The sequence below is a fragment of the Harpia harpyja genome, chromosome 20, assembly GCF_026419915.1.
Source record: "Harpia harpyja isolate bHarHar1 chromosome 20, bHarHar1 primary haplotype, whole genome shotgun sequence".
NCBI lineage: Eukaryota > Metazoa > Chordata > Aves > Accipitriformes > Accipitridae > Harpia > Harpia harpyja.
This window is the reverse complement of record NC_068959.1, coordinates 13,605,539-13,611,574: the sequence shown is the minus strand read 5'-3', so window position 1 is coordinate 13,611,574 and position 6,036 is coordinate 13,605,539.

The following is a 6,036-nucleotide window of genomic DNA, read 5'->3' as shown; positions in this document are numbered from 1 at the left end:
AGCCGGTCCCTGGCGCACCCGCCAACACTCAGGGGTGGCTTTGCCCGGGTGCCTCGGCTGTGACGAACGCCCCACCACGGCTTGGCTCCGCTCCACGGCTTCGCCTGCCAGGCAGCCGCCGCCAGCCGGGGGCCGGCGACACCTCCGGCTGAACCCACCGCGGCCTTCGGCCTCGCCGGGTCCCCGGCCACCGCTCAGAGCAGGAGTCAGGGCAGTCGGAGTTGGCACAAGGTATAGCTCCTGGCATACTTGGGCCCATAGTTGCACCCTCTGTGCACGCTGTCTGATACACGTGCTCGCGTCGTGAAAAATACCTGTGTTTGTGATGGGGACGTCGTAACCAAAGTACCTGAGGGAAGGAAGGACCCCCGGTCCCTTGGCTGCCACCCTGCTGCAGTGCTCAACCAAATAAATAGACACCTTCCAGCCCCAGATTTAATTTTTTCCCCTAGATTTAATAATTGTGAAACAACAAATAATACTTTTGAAATTCAAGCTCTAGTCACACTCGTGGTGCTCCTCGCAGCCCTCCAGCCCCTGAACCAACGTGGCACCGCAGGCCAGGCTGGGGCCGGGGCCGGAACGCTGCCGGTGGGGGCCGTAGCAATGGGTGACAGCCAGAAATCTTGGGCGTCACTCCAAGCTGTTATAAGGAGACAACTAGCTTCACAGCCAGCAGCGCTCTGGAGTAAAGTCAGCCTGGAGAGAGCAAGTGTCTGTCTCCGGTAGCTGAGTAACGATGGCCTGTTACGAGGCAGGAGGTGTGCTCAGCCCCACTGTCCCCAGCAGTGGTCCAGGTACTCTCTCTTGCTGCTGTGGGGCTAACATGGAGCTGAGGGAGCTCACCTATTATACCTGAAATACATTTATTCCCACTGTCAGCTTTTGAGTTCTGCTTTACCAAGTGCTCCTGGGTTTGCACACTCTTTGCTTCAGGTGTCCCAATGCCCATGGCAGACTTTCAGCCACACGGTGTTGCCGGCGTAAGAGCAACTGTGACACTGGCTGTGTGAGTGCTCCTCCAGGGAACTGCTCCTCAGCTGAAGGTTTATAGAAATTTAAAAAAAAAAAGAAAAAAAGAGCCTTCTGTATTTCTGGCATTAATAGTTAATTTGTGTCTCTATCTAGATGTGCCCAACCATATCAGCCCAGGCACTTTTTGAAGAGGGAAGCTTGCTTAAAACAGTGGAAGTAGAGACGACACGAGCCTCTTTGGCACACAGCAAGGCAGGTAAGTGTTTTTTGCCATGGGCAGGAGCAAAGCCATTGATCTAACAGGTTGATCTAACCTAGATTAGAAATACTTTTTTGTTTGTTTGTTTGGGGCTCTGTGTGACAGACGGTAGCAGTTTGATGTGTTAACTCTCCAACTAACATCTCCCTCTGTTCCTACAAGTGCTTTGGTTGCCTGCCAGAGAAATTTGGGGTGGGTAGGAAAACCTGGCCGGCTCTGGGGAATGATTTAATTTCCTCTCACTGATCTGGTTAGGGGCTCTGAGATGAGGAGGATGAGGAAAGGCAGGAGCAACTAGCATAGGTGCCCATAGAGGCAGCTTATCTGTTTCTGCTGACTCTGGAGGGAGCCTAAAAGCCTGGCTGTCTAACTTAGACACAGAATTTGTGGGTCTAAATAAAATAAAATAAAAAGCAGCCCATACTTCCGTTCTCCCCATTGACCAGTCCCTCCAAGCCCTCTTCATGTATATGCATCAGAAAACAAGCTGCTTGTGTTAGCACACCTTTGCTATTAAAATCAAATCAGGTGCCTCCAGTCAAGATGCACAAGTGAACACCTTAGCCCTGCCAGTCATCTTCAGACTTGCAGCCTCCTCGCCTGAGGCCGACAGTGCAGGACTGTGGCGTGTTGATGGCCATCATGCAGATGAAAGTAGGTCCAAAACATTATTGCATTTAACTTGGCTTTTATGCCTCACTCAATATACTTTACATATTCATTTTGCCAAGCCTTTCCTGCCCATTAACTAAACTAGGACACCTTGCTCTTATGGTCAGCAGGATCAATCATCTAAATTCACATCAGCTATCCCTCAGCATTTGTTATCTTATTACCATGCTTACATTATCATTGCAGCTTAGCTTGGCAATTACTTACTAACCAAAAAAACCAATTCCAGCAGACAACCCAAACAAGTCTCATTTAACAAAATATCTTTTGTTTTCCTTTTTTCCCCGCTAATACATGCAAGACTGCTGTAATTTCCTCTGGGTAATAAGCTTGCTTTGACTAAGCTTCTCAGGTCTGTATTTCCCTGCTTGCATTTTTGCAAAATTTAATAACAAACAGTTTTAAAAAAAATTAATCCAGTCAGTAGCGTGTTCTGTTGTCATCTCCAGATGCTGGGAGAAGAGGTAGGCTCTCACTAATCTGAAACAACTAACACAAAACACCATGCAGTCAGCTGACGAAAATCCTTTATACTTACTTTAGCTTCCAAAATCATGGCACATTCCAGCATCTGGATGCTGAGAATGCTTCCATGCATTATGTAGCCAGTGAGGCACTACTATAAACCTAATGTAAATTTAACATACAGTCATTATGCAAACCAGTATTCTGCAAGCTGGGCAGAGAGAGAGGGGTTGGTCACCATTCCCCCTTTTTTCAGAAAACACCAAGACTGCCCTTGGACTAAGAACAGGTCAGAGTTTATTATCCAACAGTTCTAAATCCAGCCCCTTGTTTCAGCAGATTTAATAATGTACTTCGATAGAAAAAAAAAGCAGAAGGTGATAGATAGATACTTCCCAGCAGTAAGACAGTAAGAAAGAATTGAATATTATTTGGTATCAGTTGTAAATTGAGTTCATCATAAAGCACTTAGGAGTGGGGTTTGCTTGCAGTATTAGATTTGGGGAATGGCATATGGCATATCAAGTGATTAAGGCTCTAAACTGTACATTTAAGGCCTGCTTATAATGAAGTTCTTGAGAATTTTGCAATTAATGGGAGAATTGGGCCTTTCATAATCTATTTAAGTAGACTATATCATGCATCATGATAAGCTCCACAGAAACAAGCTGTCCAGGCATTTGTGTCCCCTTGGAGCCCAGAAACCCTCTGAAACGCGAAGGGCCCCTTCTCCTGTCCGTGCAGGCAGAGCCGGGGGACGATGGGGTGCAGGCGGGCGGGCGTCCGCACAGATGGCCAAACACTCCGAATGAAGCAGCGTGATCTCCCCAGTGCCCACCTTCTGCAGCCTGACAGCCTCCCTGCATGATTGTTTGCTTTATGCAACGGGCATTTGTCATTCTGGTTTTGCGTGCTTTTTAAAATTTTGTGCCAACGACTTCATCCCAGGAGCCCCGCTCTTGCACGGTCATGTCCTGCTCTTTTCTTTTTCACGGGCAACTTATAAATTCCTGAAAATAAGGAATTTTAATGGGAGTGCTGATTCAGCCTGAACTTTGCTGTACCAGCACAGAGTGCGTTGAAAGGATAAAATAAAAGGACTTTACAAACTCCAGCTCTGTGTGCCTGATGATTTTCTCTAGAGAACAACCTGGCAAGTTATCTGACAATACCCATCCAGAGAAGCTTTCGGTTTGCCTGTGTGCTGTGCATGCCAATGAGGTCTGGAATAAACAATCCATGCAGCAAAAAGTGGTATATTATTTATGCATCGTCACATCCATCTATATAGAAAATTGGCCCTAAATTAAAAGAGCAGGTATCAATATTGCCTATGTGCTGGCTCCCAGGGAGAAGCTTGAGGGAAGAAGGCAAAATTTCAGTAATAAGGGCTCTTTTCCTCCTATCGATGTAAACAAACAGCCTGTGCCACTGGAGCAATGTTTATGCTAGCAAATACCCTGAGGTGTTTCACAGAAATCAATCTGCAGAGAAAAATTGCCTAAGATAATAAAAATTCAGCAACTCCCCAACTCAAGCCCAGGTCTTGCTGCATGTTTGGGGCTGGGGGTGAAGGGTGAGGAGAGCAATGGGTCAACTCTTCTAATTTTTCGGAGCACAGCTCATGAAACGATATCCTCTGAGCCCTGAACACCACGCCAGTTACAGCTTGGTTCGATCAAATTCAAGGACAGAAGAAATTGCAGGAGGGAAAGCAAGTGGAATTTGGCTGCAAGCTGCAGGAATACGTGTTTAGAGAAAACTTCTGCAGCAGAATGAACTGGAAGGGGACCACTCGTACGGAAACCAAATGACTTGGCAGGTAATTTTCCACCCTCCTCCTGTGGTTGCTTATTCTCATTGCAGCTCAGCCAGGCCAGGGCATGGCAGCCTGGAAAGAAATGTCATCCCCAGCTCTGTCACCTCGAGGATCTTCCTGCCCTGCAGTGACTGTGATATAGAGGACAGAATTATGGTTTCACTGTAAAACTGAGCAGGGTAAAACCTTGCTTCACTGTAAAGCCAGGCAGTGAATAAAGCAAGGGCTTTTCTGCTTTGATGGTAATTTTTGTGGCTATTCTGCACCTCAGCCAGTGGGTCTAGTAAAAGCAAGTAAAGGAGTCAGCTAGCTTTAATTTTAACATGCAGAAAAATCCAAGCTTTGCTCTAATTTTCACCTAAAGCTCCCGGTTTCCTTGCAGCAGTGAGATACTGCCCTTACTCGTACCGTCTGCTTTTCTGTCCCCCCCACCTCCTGAGCACACAGGGCTACAGGCACGCTGGCTCCTGGGGTATGGGACTGGGCTCCGATCATGCTGTAGCTCAGTCAAATGCAAATCTCCGTATTTTCCTTTAGCTGCTCTTTAACTTTCCTCCCTGCCTCCAAAATCACAGCAAAAAGTCAAACCTCCACTGTGCAGAGAAGCTGGGCAATTCATTAACGGTTATGAATTACCCTGAGATCACTCTGAGCTGGAGCCGCTATAGGGTGCCCATGCTTCATGAGGCTCACGGTGCCAGAAAGAGCCATGAAAATCCTAAGTCTCCATCCCCCAAGTCCAAACACCCCTGAAATCCCACAGACCCTTTAAACATTGGTCTTACTACTAGTGATGTCCATGAAACTTCCTGAGCGGGTGGTCTATATATGGTATAAAGCTCAGGTTAGGTATTTCCTTGGGTGTGACGTAATGAAGACTTGTGTCACTCCGTACAACTGGAAAGAGTTGGAAGAGACCAGAGTGGTATGAAACAGACCTGAAGAGACCAAGTCTTCTCTGACCGCGAGGTGACGGTGCCTCTGGAGAGCCAGCTCAGATGACTGCTCCAGCTTGTGCTTCATCATTCAACACTTCCAACTCTGTAAATCTCAGAAGGTTTCTGATCACACACATCCTTATGAAATTTTTTGGTTATGACATGGCAAAAGGCAAGGTTGGTGCTGTTTCCAGCAGTGTCAGAAACCCCATGAGAACTCATTCCTACCAGGACCCTCTTATTACCAAACCTGGTCAGAAATGAGATATATATGGGGTGGGGGGGGAAGGCGTTGAGTTAAGGACAAATGATCAAAACTTTCTTTTCAAACTTCAAACTTGTTTTCTGTACCAATTATGAATGAAGATTGAAGTTGGCTTTTGTTCTATTGATTGAAAAAGGGAATGATGGGTGAAACTCATAGTGGAAAGGACGTGAGATTTTTACAGAGGTGCTCAGATATGATTGATTCATATCACTGAGATTTAGAAGGCTAAAAAAAATCCATACAAAGGATAGAGAGGGTTTTTCAGATCTCAGATGCCATCAAGGCCACAAATGCACTACTGCTTTTTGACCATGAAAAACCCACATATTGTAAGGAGCCATAGGACTCCAGCATTTTCAGCTGAACTACTCTTACTATAGATTTTAGATTTCCCCTTGCAGTATCTGTCCCTCATTTCATCATCCTTTTCACTATAACTTAAGAAAAGCTAGAAGCAGGAGACTCACAACTTACAGCTCTGCCACTCACGGCTCTTTGTAACATCTTCTGAGTGTATTTATTTAGAAAGAAAGACTTTTGATAGGAAAATCTAGAAAACACAGTCTCTGCAGTTACAGAGTCCTGGTCCTTAAGCCAGGTTTGTGCCAAGGACTGACCAGTTCCTGGCAGTCTATCAGCA